Raw genomic sequence first — 16,138 nt, forward strand, 5'->3', positions numbered from 1 at the left:
CACCACGTTCCAGACTCAGCCTTGAGAATCCAGGTTCGGTCGCATTTCTTCCGCGCGGAAACCGCCCGGAGGGGTGCAGGCTCGCCGGACAACGGCCCGTGGCCCCCCACACCCGGGGGCGCGCCGAGCGGGGGAGTCGGCGCCGGGGCAACCGGGGCGCGCAGAGCCGGGGGCGCGGGCGGGCTGGCGGCTGCAGGGCCCGGCGCGCCACCGCGCGAGCTGCTGGGTCACACGCCGGGCCGCGCCGCCCGCTCCGCGAGGAAGTGACGACTGCGCCGTCCCGAGAGCAACAAAGTTTTGAGTCTGCGGGCCGCGCTCGCCTGCGCCCCGCGCCCCTCCGAGCGGCCCCGGGATCCAGCGCGTAGGTGAGCCGCGGGCTGGGCGCCCCCTCCGCCGCCGGGGCGCCGGCGTGGGGCTCGGAAACGCGGGGGGCCGGGGCTTATCCCGGCGGGCGGGGTTGTGGGGGGCCGGGTTGGGCCGGCCGCGCTGGGCGCGGGGGTGCGGGCGGCGCTGCACCGGGGCAAGGGGGGGGCGGCGCGCTCGGCGGCCCGGATCGGGGGCGCCAGGCTGCTCCCCTGCTGTCGCCGGTTTGCCGCGGGGCTTAAAACAGTCGCGGCTGCAGCCGGGCCTCTCCAGGCGCTGTTCGCGAGAGGAGGGGTGCAGGGAAGGGCTGCCCGCGGCCTGCGTGCGGGGCTGGTGCTCCTCCCGCCGTCCCGCATCCCCACAGGCTGCGTGCAGCCGCCCCCCTCCCCCCAGCCCTGCCCGGTGCTTCCCAGGGAAACGTGCTCTTCCTCCTCGCAGCCTTCCGTGAGTTTGCAGGAAGGAAGTTAAAGGAACTTTCCCCCCACTTTTCTTCGTTCGGCCCTGCAGTGACGAAGAGCAGAGCAACTCGGCCGTTTGGGAAAACAACCCTACGCACATCTCAAAAGCAAAACCAGAATTGCCTCCCAAGCCCCCTCTCAACAAATCCCTCCCGACTCCCGCCCCCCACACCAACGTCCCGAACCTGACAGTGATCCCTAAGGCCTAACACTTTAAAATTTAGCCATAAAAACTGTCAGCACACCCACGTACATATGTGAGTGCTTTCTATATAAAACTCCGAAACCCGCTTCCAGTGCACTCTGTGACATCTCGCTCTCTTCTGTTTTCTAAAACTGCTAGGGCTGCAGGATTGTGCTTGCGAACTTTGCTGCTGGTTCCCGCCGCCCTCGGGAGCCTCGTGGCGCAGGGCTTTTTAAAGACCAGCTGAGAAGTTTATGACATCCCTGCAGAGTAACTAGGGGCTGGCAGGCCGGGCGGGCGGGGGGGGGGGGGGGGGCGTCGGGGCTCCCTGGCTGGGAGGCTGCAAGCGTAGCAGCAGCCTCCCGGGACGCGTCGGGGTGCGCCGGAATGTCCGTCGGTGCCGTGGAGACTCCCGACGTGGGACGTCTAGAGGTTGAATGGTGCAGTTCCTAGCAGCAGCTTCCTGCCGGCCTGTAATTACAGCGTGATTGCACAGTCAGGCATTGTTGGCGTGGATGTTTATACACAAGCTATTGTGCAAGACCGTGGTGGCTGCGAACAAAACGCAGATTTGCATTGCAAATGCCCGGGACAGATCTGGGCTTGAGCTGCAAGTCACCAAGTTCTTTCTGGCCTTTCACCTTGGGTAGGTGATTTATTTCCTGGCCTCTCCCTTAATCTCGGACCACTTGCCAAACACCAGAGAAGTGAAGTAGACCCAGGAGGGCAGCAGAGTCCCTCCACTCCCATCTTAGGCAGCCTAAAAACTATCCCAGGGATTGTACCCTTATTTGTGTCGGTAGAAAATGTGGGATGACGTCAGCAGGAAAAGGAGATGGGAGATGGCTATCAACCTCCCTAAACGGGAAAGCAGTTTGAATTAGCAAAGTTGCACCGTGGTGGAGTGGGGCCTGGTTGCAAAGAGGACACGTCAGACTTGTGTGACTGAGCTGGCGAGCTAGACTTTGAGCCTTGAAGTGTCAGCTGCAGAAACTTAGTAGGTGGGTCCTAATTCCTTTATTGTGTTCTGGGCAAAGGGAAAAGTGCTCGGGCTTGGAGACTGGGTTGTCTGTGATGGTGTCTGGGGTGGGCAGGATGGGGGTGGGGGTAGGGAGTGACACCCCCAGAGGAGTGACTCAAGTACATTTTGTCCAGAAGAGCCCCAGGCCCATTTCCTGAGCCAGGCCTGCAGCACAGAGAAGGGTGGGGGTCCTCATACCTGCTGAGCTTCTGTGCAACAGGGAGGGAGCCACGCCTGCAAGCGTGGAAAGAAGGCAAATAGGTTTTCCTGCAGGGCCTCGGATGTGGCTAACGGTAGTGGAGGGATTTAAAACACAGTCAAAAAGCATGTGTAGGATACAGGCAGGGCTATTCTGCTCCCACCCCATGTCTCAACCCGCTCTCTCTTAGAGACAGAGTGGCCTAGGTGGAAGATTCTCGTGGGACAGCGCTCAGCCCCGCACCACGGGGGTGCTGTGTGACTCCGGGGCACCCTCCCACGGTGCTCAGGCAGCCTCCCTGCTCAGAGTGGCGGGAACGGATAGCCCTGGCACCCTGGAGCTTCCCCATGCCTGGCCATCTCCCCAACCCAGTAACTGAGTTTCACCTGAAGGAAAAATGCTGTTTTGCAGCCTCGTGCCAACTGTGTGTCATGGGCACAGTGACAATTTGCCAAAGCAAAACATTAGGGCATAGTCCCTGGCAATCTCCTATGTGCTTCCAGAGACTCGAGGAAACATGTGAAGTCAGCACATTTCTAGGAAGTCTGGGACATACAAGCCCAGTTGCCGCCACAGGGGAATGAGGTTTAGAGCAAAAACACCACTATGGTAGGGGGTCCTGAGCTGCACAACTCCTGTTCCTGGTACGTTTGGGTTTTTCCTGAACTTGACTGTCAAGGTTCTGGTCAGCTGCATCCCCTGACCTGGTTGCTTTCTTAAGAATCTACTGGTGCCCAGCACTAGCCTTGAGGGGCAGAGGAGGGGAGCATTCCCTTATGCCCTCAAAGAAAAGACAGCTTTGAGTCGCAGTACTTTGTGTTAATTTAGGCTGCAGAGCCTAAAGATGCGGAAAGGCCCTCCAGCGGTGTAGGCAGGAGAGCGGTGGAGAGGGACCCCTTCCTTGTAAAGGCCAGAGAAAGAAGAAGGAGATTCCCTGGAGTTGCGGCCCCACCAGGTGCCGTTGCCTACCCACATCTTCAGGTCAGCCTGGCTAATTTTTGTGCCTAACTCAGGCCCTTCTCTTGGCTTGCCCCGATTTGTCTCGGCGTTCAGAGAGCTTGCCCTGCAGTTGTGCACAGCACAGGGCAAGGCCGGAAACAATCCTGACTTCTCTCGCACCTTACGTAAATGCTGACTTAGGGCCCGAAGTTGCTGCCCAGTTCATGGCCTCTGAGCAGCCCTGCTGCCTCGCCATGCACAACTAGGAACAGTCTTGAAAAAGCACTGAGTCAGAACCTGACAGTTTACAAATCATTTTAAGAGGAGAAACCATTGGAGGTAACTCGCAACCTCAGCAACTCTGTCAAAAGCCCCTACATGCCACTGAGAGAGGCAGATGAAGTCTGCTGCAAGACGGTGGTCTCCGAAAGAAGACCTTTTATGCTCCCCAGGCCTGATAGTTATATTTCTGTTCATCTGCCTCCTCCCAGCTGCCTCACTCCCTACACCACAATCCAGTGTTTTGACACCACAACTAACCTCCAAAAAAGGAGGCAGAACACCCCCAGCTAAAAGAGGGCATGCCAGACTCTGAAGAAAGTGCTGCAGTTTTCCAGATGCCTGGTGGTTCTGTGCTGCACGTTTGTTTCCTTCTTTAAAATGTTCTCCCCTTCATTTCTCGTACTCACTGAAGCATCTCTTTGTGAGACCCTTAAACCATTTTTTTTCCTCGTCTACATGACACAGGGCTTTGCTTTGCGACTTTCTGTATCAAGTGCTACTTGAAATATACACAAGGCTTTGCATAAGCCCGGGATAAAGGGCTGCCTGTAATGTCACTTAAAATGCCTGGTTGCAAGGGTCACTGTCTTGCTCAGCAGCCTTCAATGGCTCCCCACTGTCTGCACGGTAAGGATCAAACCTCTAGGCTAGCAGTCAGGGCCTTCCACACACGGGTCTGGCCACCGCTGCTCTCCTGCCCTAACCCTCTGCTCTGACCCAGTGACCCACTCTGTGTGTTTGTCCAAACTGCCGGTGGCAAGCATTCCTACCTCTCATGCTTCCCCGGAAGCCTGGAATGCCTTTTTCTTCTGTTCTACTTGGCTCGGTCTTGCTTTCCCTCCAGCCCTGTTGATGTTCCCCTCTTTAGGAACTTCCCCTGTCCCATCCTGTGCTAACATTCATCTGGGCCCTGTACTGAAGAAAACCTAAAAACCTGGACTAAAGGATTTTTAACATTGCCTTTGGGCTTCAATCACTTCATTCAGCTTCTTCTTTAAAAAAAAAAAAAAGATTTTATTTATTTATTTATTTTAGAGAGAAAGAGAGTACGAGCATGAGGTAGGGGAGGAGCAGAGGGAGAGAGACAAGCAGACTCCATGCTGGGCGTGGAGCCTGACACAGGGCTCTCGTCTCAGGACCCTGAGGTCATGACCTGAGTGGAAATCAAGTGTTGGACACTCAACCGACTGAGCCACCTAGGTGTCCCACCTTCATCCAGCTTCTTAAATATGCCTTTGGGTGGACCACTGTTATCATTTTTCAACTAAACTGGAAGTCCCTGTTTTAAATGTATTTGTATCTCCAAGCCTGGTGCCCTAACTCATCGCAAGTCCCAGTAATTATTTGGTGGTGATGATGACGATGATGATAAAATGGCAATAGCTGTCCAATACTGTCTGCTTGTGTATAGACAAACGCAACCACACCAAGCACCAAGGACCATGGTTCCTATCCTGTATTCTGAACATTTACCCAGCTTTGTCTCCTCCTGCCCATTAGCCTTTCTGGTGCCTCCTGGTTTTGCACTTCATCATTCTGTTCCATTTCCAGAACCTCTTCCCCGTGGGTGCCAGATGGTATCTGTCCAGCTTCCACACTGGCTCCTCCTTGTCCTGATTTGAGCCCAGCTGACCTGCCCACAATGTCCTATGCCTGAGCACCAGCTCTCCGGGGAGAGCCTTCGTCATCTGTGTTGGCCTGTCCTTCCAAGGGAACCAGTCTGATAGGAGGTAGGGCCAACTCTCAGGCAAGACTTTGGGGGAACACGAAGAGGTGCTTCCTGGTTCATTGCGGGTTTGTTTTGCCCGAAGAGTCAGTGAACCTACGAAGCTAGGCTAAACTATAAAACTGAGTCTCTGGGAGATCCTGGCTAAACCCTAACATTGGCCTTGACTGGGCCAGTTCTCATGTTAATCTCAACTTTGTCATATAAGCTAGATTCTTTTTGAATTGAGATATAATTCACATACCATAAAATGTACCCTATAAAGTAGATTCCTAAAAAAATTGTTTTATTTCTTTCATTTTTTTAAAAGATTTTATTTTTAAGTAATCTATACACCCAACGTGGGGCTCGAACTCACAACCCCAAGATCAAGAGTCACACACTCTACCAACTGAGCCAGCCGGGTGCCCCCCAAATTTTGTTTTATTTAAAAATAAAATCTGGTAGATTCTCCCCCCATTTTCTATTTAAAAAGGTAATATATAAATAGGGTTCAAAATTCAAAAGAGATAAGTTATGTAGTATAAAGTAAGTCTCAAAAGTCATTTCAACATTAGACAGGAGATTACTATATATATTATGCCCATATATACAAATGCAGTAGAATTAGAAAAATATCTATTTCAACCTTGAGGGAAGGAAGACCTTCTTAAGAAAGATACAAAGCAGAAGCTGTAAGAAAATATTGATAGATCTGGTAACATGAAATTTTCAAAACATAAATTTCCCATTCTCTAATGTTCCCCATTTCTTCAGTCCTTCAGTGTCCTTGTCTTAGGCAACTATGATTTGTCATTTTTCAGCCATGCTTCCAGAGGTAGCCTCTGCAGATTGAAGAAAATCTGAATTTATAAGCAAATTCTGGCATACTATACACAGGGTTCTGCGTTCTGTTTTTCACTTAATGTATCTTGGAGATTATCCTGTAACAATGCGTGTAGAGCTTCCTCATGTTTTCCACTGGCTAGGTTGTATTCCCCTCTATGAAAATGCCATCATTTATGTAACTAGTCTCCTACTGAAGAGCATTTGGGCTGCTTCCTGTCTTTCTAGACTACACACAATGTTGCAGTTAATATGTCTAATGGACTTTGAATTGAAAATTCTTGAACAACATACATGAGTGAAACTGGGATTTACATAGAAACTATTTCTGAGAAGTTATGCATAAACTACATTTAATAAACCAATAATTTCTAGAATCTGCGGTTTCATTAAGTAATCAACTTTTATTTATTTATTTTAAGATTTTATTTTTAAGTAATCGCTACACCCAACATGGGGCTTGAACCCACAACCCCGAGATCAAGAGTTGCATGCTCCACCGACTGAGCCAGCCAGGCGCCCCTAAACGATCAACTTTTAGAGTTGACTAGGACCTCAGGGACTCTTTTCATCCAGCCCCTGTTTTATAGTACCCGCGATAACAGCATCTCAGAGAATCCTGAGATTAAGAATTTAAAGCTGGGGGGGCACCTGGGTGGCTCGGTCGGTTAAGCGGCTGCCTTCGGCTCAGGTCATGATCCCAGGGTCCTGGGATTGAGCCCCGCATCGGGCTCCCTGCTCTGCGGGGAGCCTGCTTCTCCCTCTCCCTCTGCCTGCTTCTCTGCCTACTTGTGCTCTCTATCTCTCTGTCAAATAAATAAATAAAATCTTTAAAAAAAAAAGAATTTAAAGCTGAGAAGGGCACCTCTAGTAACTCTCATTTTTAACTAAGGTTCAGAGACGAAAAGTGTTTTCTCTAAGGTCACACAGCTGTTGAATGGAAGGATTGGGGCACAAACCCCACAATCCATTTCCTTTTGCCATCCTGCATGGATCATCTTAGTCACCATAATCATTAGTTCCACCATGTCTGTAAGTCAAGGATTCTCTCTCTTCGGTTTCCTTAAGGCAGTACACAAAAATTTAAAAAGAAGAAACTTGGGGCGCCTGGGTGGCTCAGTCAGTTAAGCGTCTGCCTTCGGCTCACGTCATGGTCCTGGAGTCTTGGGACTGGATCCCGGGATCGAGCCCCGAGTCAGGCTCAGCAGGGAATCTGCTTCTCCCTCTCCCTCTGCTCGCCCCTCATGCTCTCTCTCTCTTGCTCACTCAGTCTCAAATAAATAAATAAAATCTTAGTAAATAAAAAAAAAAAACAAAAAGAAACAAACAGCAACAAGCTAGGGGGTTGGAGGAGGAGGTCTTTAAGAAGAGAGTGGGATGCTTTTTTCATAGACTTCTTACCATTTTATTATCTCATTACAATCGTCATTGATCTTAATTGCTATCAACTTGTTGAGTCCCTAAAAACTCCTAACCCGGCTCAGTTGGCCAATAAGATTACTTGGTATTTTCTAAGCGCAGGATGTGGGTTGGGCAACACCGAGGAAATGGAGAAATCCTCCCAGTTCCTAAGATCCCAGTCGTCTCACGAGCGTCCCAGGAACACACTTTTCTCTGCCCTAAGGCACTAGCCCTCTGTTCACTCTGTCCCCTCCCCAGTCTCCCTGTCGCAGGCCACTGTAAGGAGCCTGCACGGATCGTCCACGTGAGTCTGTGTCCACTCTCTCTGTGGCTTCCAAAGAGCAGGTGTTCTGTGACAACTGAGGAGCCAACAGCCACTCCCCAACCCCATTTCCACTTGCCCTAGACGTGGTGAAAAGCTCAGAATTTCCTCTACCATTTCCCCAGGAAGGCTGTGCTGAGCCACCCAGCTGGCATCTAGGATCTGACTTGCCCAGCGCCAGAGAAAAAGAAAACCGGCCAGAGCAGCAGTGGTAACCCCGCCCAGCACAGTTTGCAGGGTACTTTCCCTCGTGTTCTTGATTCTCTCACTCGATCATGCAACATGCACTTATTGAATCCCTACTCTGTGCTCTGGGCTAGGTCCTAGGGGTACAAAGATCAAGATTCAGCCTCCCCCTTCAAGGTGCTCACGGTCTGTGAGGGAGGCAGACATGAGCAAAACCCAAGGACAGTTAGTGGCATGGATGTCAGTGTGAATGTGTTCAGGGGTCTGCTGAGGGACTGGTCACTTCTGCCAGGCCAGAGGAGACAGGAGTGTGAAGAAAGGTCCAGGGTGGCCCCAGTGCCTTGCATGGTGCCTGTGCTTGGTGAATGCTGTGGAATGAATGAATGAGAGGCTTCCTGGAGGTCCTGATTTTGAGTGGAGTTCTAAGAAACTAGTAGGTGTCCACCAGGTGGCCAAGAGAATCAGGGCATTCTCCAAATGGGAAGCAGCCCAGGCAAGTGGGGTGGAGGCGTGACATGGCCTGGGACACTCTGGGAACTGCAGGCAGCGGGGTATGAGGGAACACTGGTGGGACAGAGTGCCGAAGGGGCGGGCAGGGGCCGGGTCTCCCGGCAGCCCTTTGCGTCAGCTAAGAGGTTTGGACCCTACTGTGAGAGCAGTGGGAGCCACAGAAGACTCTGGAGGGAGGGCGGGGGAAGAGGGAGATTGATTTTCTTTTTGAAAGATCATTCAGCTGTGATGTGGAGGGTTGACTAGAGATGGGGGAAGATGGGCGGCAGAGAGACCAGTGGGGAGGTCATTGCAGTCACTGGGGCAAGATGGAGGAGTCTGAACCAGAGCAGTGGGGGAGGGAGGAACTGGATTAGGAAGCATTCAGGGAGTTGGGTTGACAGGCCTTGAGGACCAACCAAATGTATAGAGCAAGGGAGAAGTCAGAATATTTGCTGAGGTTTCTACCTGAAATATAGGAGGAAGAACAGGTTTTAGGGGAGAGACAATGAGTCTGATTTCAGACATGTTGAGTTGGAGGTACATCCAACTCATGAGATGGGACATCCGAGAGAGAGATGTCTAGTGGGTAGTTGGACATACGGGTCCAGGCAGGAGATCCCAAGAGATGGCGAATGGGGGATGTTGCCCTTCTGTGATCCCTAACTAAGCCGTCCCAAATAAACATCATTTAAGTAAAAATGATTACTCACCAGGGCGCCTAGGTGGCTCAGTTGGTTAAGCTTCTGTCTCTTGATTTTGGCTCAGGTCATGATCTCAGGGTCATGAGATTGATCCCCGTGTCTGGCTCCGCACTCAGCAGGGAATCTGCTTCTCTCCTCCCTCTCCCTCTGCCCCTCCTCTCTCTCTCAAATAAACAAACAAACAAATAAATAAATCTTTTAAAAAAATGATGACTTACTGTGCAGCTGCAGCTTCAAGACAAGTTCCAAAGAAACCCAATTACCTCCCTTTAGCCCCTCTGTCTATCAGACCTTCTGGAGCAGACATTTGGGGATCCGAGAACATAGATGGCAGTGGAGGTGGGGAAGCTGATGGCAACACCGAGGAAGAGCATACAGTAGAAGGTGAAGGTGAGAGGATCACCGTTTATGAGGTGCAGTGTGAAGGAATCAGCAGTGGAGACTGGGAAGGAAAGAATGATGAGGAAGGAAGAACCCCAGGAGAGCATGGTGTCATGGAGCTGAAGGAGGGGGGAGCTTTGCATTTTATGAAAACAGGGACCGTGATTTTTGTGCACCTAGTATGGCAGGTGGCACATGGAAAGTTCACCATCAAAGTATTAAACTAAGTTGAAATTGATCAATTATTGATCACTGGGGACGTCAAGAAAGAGAGGACTGAAAAGAATGATTGACCTAGGAATTAGAGGGCTTCTGGGGCTTTGCTACGGGGGCTACTTGTTTGATTTCACCTCCCTGTGAAATAGGTGGTGCAGGTATCACCTGCCCCAGGGTTGAAGTGGCACATGCAAGTTCTAGAAGCCAGGTTTCCTGGCTCCACGTCCACCTTTCCCTGAGTTGATGGAGAACTAGGGAAGAGTCCAAGGGAGTGGCAGTGCCTTTAATTTCTGATACTAATGCCCCAAGCCAGTAGAACCAGGGATAGGGAGGTTGTTATATCCAGCACTTATGGCATTTGTCCATATTTGTGATGATTAGGTGGCTGCAGTCCTCTCAGATGTGTGGGTATTTAAATTAGACTGCCTTCACAGAGGAAAAGATAGAAGCTTGAGTGTAGATGTTACCTTGGGGGGCCAGAGGAACCATTGTGGAGGTAAAAGGACGTAGTGGGGTAGTCCAGGCCTTAGGACTCTGGCTAAATTAGGGAGAAAAGGAATGCATCAGGACAATACATGGTGGCTCCCTGAAAGCCTGAAGAACAAGGGCTCGGACATCGGTCAGGACCGTGGGGGCGCTGGGTGGCTGGAACCAAAGTGAAGGGGATGACGCTGCTGGCCTTGCATCTCTGCCACTGGCCGACCCTGGAGGCTGCTGCCCCCTCCAGAATGAGTTCTGAACGCTCCCGGCTTTTCTGTGCCACTCACTCCAGAGGCAGAACCCAGGCCGAGCATCTGGTTGTCCAGCTCAGGTCACGTGCCCATGATCTCCCTGCTGGAGGTCCTGGAGAATGAGGCCCTGGAGGTTACGGCCTCCCCAGCAGCAGGTGGAGCTCTGCCTCCCACCAGGGCTCACGCTGCCCGATGCCTGAAAGTGGACATGGGAGGAGGAGACGGAGCATCCCCCTTAGGCTATTGAACATATCTACATCTTGATCGTAATCTTTTTTTGACATTTTTCTGAATCTTTTAGCCTCCAGCTAAACTGCAGGATTCTTATATGCTCTGGAGAGCTAAGCATTTCATTAGCAATTAGATTTCTGCTCAAGGAGTCTGAATGATTCCAGTGGAAAAGAGAGGTCATCCCAGCATCTGGATCCCCCCTGCACATTTGACTCCACTTGGAAAACTTTATCGCTGCCTTGTGAGGACAGAGTCCAAGGCTTGGCTCTCTCTAGCTAACAGCTTGAATTCTGTTTCTCCTCTGGGGTGGGGCAAGACTCTCAGGGCCATGAGGTGCTTGGGAGGTCCTACCTTGCTTTTTAGACCGGAGGTTGGTGGTCTGGCTTCAGGCTTGGTTTGTGGCATGACTGAGGTCTCTGGTGCCCCAGCTGTCCAAGGCAACAGGACTGGGCACCTCTCCAGTCCTGAAGATGTCAACCTTGTTGAGATGTTCTACCCAGTATCCTGCTTGAGAGGGAGAGCTCAAGGAGCGAGAACTTGCCTGCCTGGGGCCGTCAGCATCTGCGGTCACATTCCTGCCCAGTTTCCTCATCCACACAACGAGAGGGCGTTGGGTTGGGTGAGTGCTGGCTCCCTTCTAACCCTCCGATCCTCTGGTTGTAGCTCTTTGAAGCAAGGGCACCTTGACTGAAATCTTGATCATTCAGTCCCAATAGCCTTATACAAAGGATTTAATCTCCTTTAAAAAGAAATAGGAAAATGTAGTTTTGAACTTCCTGGACTCAGGCTGAGGGGACTGCCGGCGATGCAAGAGTCTTTCCCCCTGGTCCCTGCAAGTGGGAGCTGCCGCCTGTAGAAAACCAGATCTGTCACAGGCTAGCTTCTTACAGCCCGGACTGGAGGCAGTCCTGAGGCGAGGCTTGGTTGCCCCTGTGGGGTCAGGATGGCCCTCCAGAAGGACAAGCAGGCGTGTTCCTGGCCGGGACTCTGGCACAGTTTATACTGACTTGTGCGTTTTTGCCCCCGTGACATGAAATCGTGTTCAAAGCAGCACTGAAATGGAGAAGAAATCTTGAAGGACCTGGTTATTTTACTAAAACAAAGCTTTGCTCACATTCCCCCCTCTTACATACCTTCACGAGCTGCCCACGTCCTGCAGGAGAAAGCTCACAGTCCTCGGAATGGTGCGCGAGGCCCTCTTTGGAGGCCCAGAGCACCTTCCTGCCTCTTCCCTTGCCACCGTCCCCTTCCCCAGCATGGCCTGTGTTCTCTCTGCTGCTCAGTGCGCTTCTGCTCCTCTGTGCCTGGTGTACCGTTGCTCCCTCTCCCTGGGATGCCCTCCCTGCCCTTTTCTCCCTGGCAGATGCCCACAGGAGCCTCCGGAAGTCACCTGCTTCCCTGCTGCCTTCCCGAGCCTCCACCCTAGCGTCTCTGCCATGGAACTTACCCATGGCCGGGGGCTGGCTCCTCACTGGTGCAGAACTGTGCCTGGCCACCGTAGGTGTCCCGTGGTGGGACCGGAAGGGCAGCCTGCGGGGATGGGAGGGAGTAGTGGGCAGGCCCAGGACCTGGCGTGGACCAGGTGGACACGGCGTGGTGGGTGAACTGTTGGTCTGCACGCGGCCCTCCCTTTGCACCTGTGGGTGGAGTCACAGCCTTGGTGGCTTTGCTGTTTGTCTGAGCCTGCCAAGTAGGCCCCGGTGAGGGTGGGAAGGGAACTTAGGGCCTCAAAGCCTAGCACCTGGGTCCCCCTCACACTGAGGGGGACTCTGAGGAGACATCTGTGATGAGGAACCGGGTTAAAGGTGGCACCCTCCTCCTGATTCTTTAAAAAGGATAAATACCAGCTTCCCTTAGAGAATCCCTTAGTTTTCATGCCTGGCACTGTCTGCTGGCCTTGCACAAGGAAGGAACTAGGGAAAACGAGTCAGCAGACCATGAGAGAAGAGACTGAGGCTCTTTAAAATGAAAGCCTCATTTAATCAGGTGACAGGACAGGACAGGCCGTGGCTCTTCATGTTGGGTGAGAAAGAGAACTAGATCGTCCTGACAATGATTGCAGGGTACGGCGGGAGCCCCAGAGCAGGGACTTGGGGTCTCAGTGTGTCTGTGAGAGGCTTGGACTACGTGGGGTTCTTTCCTGCTCAGAAATCCCACAAGCCTATGAACAGAGTCTGGCAGGTGGTGTCTTGACGGTGCATCACAGTGAAACCTGATTGCTCTCAAGGGCATTCCTGGGACGGAACAGCTGTCTGGGGTCTGCATGCCACTTAGAGAGTACTGATGAGAAGCATCTTCCTGCCATGGCTGATGGGGTGGACTTTTTTTCTTAAAGTTGAACCACACTTAGGGCTGAGCCCACACATGCATGGGCCTGCTTCACTAGTGATGAGTGCATGGCTTATATTGTTTACCGAGTATGTTTCCAGAACTTAGAAACCCATAGTATTTCTAAGGTCTTTAGGAGCGCATTCAAGTGTGTTTTTGTTCTTGGCTCCTTGAAGATCAGCTTAAGCGGAAGCTTGGGTGGTAGGGTAGGTTTGATGTCTAGGGAGGTACTGGCTTGTTTTGGAAGGGACAGCCTGTGGGATTTGCCTTTGTTTCTGCCTCCATGGGGCCTACTGCTCCCTCCTCTCCATCCCAGGTCTCTGCCTCCCTACCCATATCTCTCTGTCCTCCTTCAATGACTCCACAGTAAATCAGCTGAGTTATCTCCAACATCCATGCAGTCATAAGATGTGTGCTCCAGAGGCCTGACCCAATGGGGACTTGTGGAAAGTAGATTTTAAGAGTAGACCTTGAAAAAAAAAAACAACAAGTAGACTTTGATTGGTAGGATTGGGAAGTATTGTCAAGAAAACTACCTTGGAAAATAGGCAATCCAGGTAACTGACACAGAGTTATATATATATATGTGTGTGTGTGTATATATATATATACATATATATATAATTTTTTTCTTTTCTTTGAGAGAGAGAGAGAGAGAAAGAGCATGCCTGTGCAAATGGGGGATGGGGGAAGGGGAGAGGGAGAGAGAGAGAATCCCAAGTGGGCTCCAAGCTCAGTGAGGAGCTGACAGTGGGGCTCAATCTCACGACCCTGGCACTCCTGAACAATATATTTTTAAAATGTAGAATTTGAGGGGCACCTGGGTGGCTCAGTTGGTTAAGCGCCCGACTCTTGATCTCATCTTAGGTCTCGATCTCAGATTATGAGCTCAGGCCCCATGTTGGGCTCCATGCTGGGCATGGAACTTACTTAAAAAATGTAGAACTCGAAGCTATTTAAAAAATGTTAATTTCCTTTTACCTGTAAGTATTACTCTTGGGAATTTCTTCTTTTTTTTTAAGATTACTTATTTATTTACTTCTTTGAGAGAGAGAGAGTGAGAGAGAGCGCACACACGAGTTGGGGGAAGAGCAGAGGGAGAGGGAGAAGCAGACTCCTTGCTGAGCAGGGAGCCTGACTGGGACTCCAGGATCATGACCTGAGCTGCTTAACCAACTGAGCCAGCCAGGTGCCCCTCTTGGGAATTTATTCTAAGGAAATAATTCTAAAGAGGAAAAAAGCTATATGCATAAAGATATTTATAGCAACATTGTTTAAAATAGCAACAAACTGTAAACAGCCTAAATGTTCCACGTGGCTATGTAACTCATGAGTTCGTGATACCTAGATCCAGTGGAATATTGTGCCATTGTGAAATTAATATGAAGGTGATACTAATTCATAGGAAAATGTTGATGAATTTTGGTGAAAAAGTGGTTTTTGTTTTAGCAGGCAAAATTGCAGATACACTTGAGTGCATAAAAACTAATTACACTGGCCATAGTATAAATTGGCACAAGGTAAATGAGGTGAAGTGGCTATGAATAGAGTATTTTGTGTGTTTGAAATTGCTTTAAAAAATATATATACTTTATATACTTTTTTTAAAAAAAAGATCTTAATGTATCAAAGACTTTGGCTCTGGGTGGGAAGGCCAGGGGGAGGGACCTCCAGGCCTCCCATCTGTTACCACCCGGAAGACAGAACTTCTGTGTCTTATCAGCCACCTGCACTGCAGGGGCTGGAGAATTCAGATTGGCTAACTGAGTCTTTTAGTGATGGAAGGCCTGACCTCACAGGCTGGCTAATTGTATAACTTCGGGGCTCCCAGCGTGGACTGCCTGGTGCAGGTGACCTCCAAGTGGCCTCAGAGCCCCAGATGATTGCTCACACCTGGTTTTCCAGGGAACCAGCCCCTTGAGTACGTGTGGCCCTGAAGCTCAGCTCTGAGCCACCCGCTCACCTCCAGGCTGCCTGCCTGGTCCTGGGGGCCTCAGCCACAGGGGGAGGCAACTTATTCTCTCTTCTGCAGTTCCGATAGGCAGCGGCGAGGTATGCTTTGCACACTGACCTCTTGCGGCCCTGCCTAACCCAGGTAGGGCCCTAGTGAGTTAGTGTCTTGGGTGTTTGCAGATTGTATATATTTGTTATAGGATTGAAACTTTGAGTTGCCCTTTATTGCAAGCCTCGGAAAGCCCCCCACATGTATCCAGTCTACCTCTGCCTGCTTAGCAGTCAGGGCTTTCTGAACCCCCATCTTGCCATGAGCTCTGCTGGGACTTGCAACTGTAGGTGTCGCTTTGTGGCTGAGCAGCTGACCCTCTTCTGACCACCTTCTCATATCTCTGGCATCTCATAACCTTGGGACGCCTAGTGAATAGCCTTCTCACTGTCCACCCCACTCTGGTTCTGCCTCCTCACGTGTGTGTAGCCTTTTCTTCTTAATGGGGCACTTTCTTGACATGTGGAGTGTCTGTGTGGTGGGCCCTTGATTGTCCTTTCCCTGTGGCCAGTGTGATTCAGGGCAGGCAACGGAGATTCCTCGGTGTTGTTTGGAGTCCTGAGGTGGGTGGGAGCTGGAGAGCCCTGGGCAGACCTTGTGTAGGCAGGTCGGAGCCTGCTAAAACAGAGGCCACGGCAGCAGTGCGCGTGTGGAGAGATGTCGGGGCCCTGCTGGGGCCCTGGTTATCTCGAGCACCTATCTGTGGAAGCCAAATTCCAGAACTGTCAAAGGTCTGGAGTTTCTTTGTTCTGAGATCAGACTGAAATGGGCCCTTGTGGCTAGAGGTTGGCCAGGGTCAGGGAGAAGTTGGAAAGCTTGTGGGCTCAGGGCTCACCTGAATGCTCCTGAGGGGTACAGAGGCCAGTTTCATATCTTCCGTGATGTGTTTGAAGGCCAGGCGGGGGTGGGGGAGAATATCCATGTGCTTCCCTGGAATATTCCTAGATGCCAAGGTCCCATCCCCACCCCATACAGCGGCCTCCAGCCTGCTCTCATGGGATCATTGCTGGTGGTGTGCGACACAGTCTAAGTAAGAAGCTGTCTTCCTGAGCCCAGGACCCAGCAATAACTGCTCGTCTCAGTTCCCTAATTTAGAGACCACGTGCATGCCCCAGGGCTGTCAGCAGCTAGATTTCTTGAAGCTTGAAAC

The 16,138-nt window shown here is 51.2% G+C and overlaps 1 protein-coding gene across 1 annotated transcript in view; it reads left to right on the forward strand.

Moving 5' to 3' along the window:
• Positions 1-276: 276 nt before the first annotated feature.
• Positions 277-16,138, forward strand: part of MIDEAS (mitotic deacetylase associated SANT domain protein) — a 64,940-nt gene continuing 49,078 nt past the window's right edge. Inside the window, exon 1 of the mRNA XM_028091586.2 lies at positions 277-365. The gene's annotated coding sequence lies outside the window, so the exon portion shown is untranslated. The remainder of the gene's footprint in view (positions 366-16,138) is intronic.

Source organism: Eumetopias jubatus, unplaced genomic scaffold (assembly GCF_037043125.1).
Source record: "Eumetopias jubatus isolate StellerSeaLion01/CBP00866 unplaced genomic scaffold, mEumJub1_p1.0 scaffold_7, whole genome shotgun sequence".
Classification (NCBI taxonomy): Eukaryota; Metazoa; Chordata; class Mammalia; order Carnivora; family Otariidae; genus Eumetopias; species Eumetopias jubatus.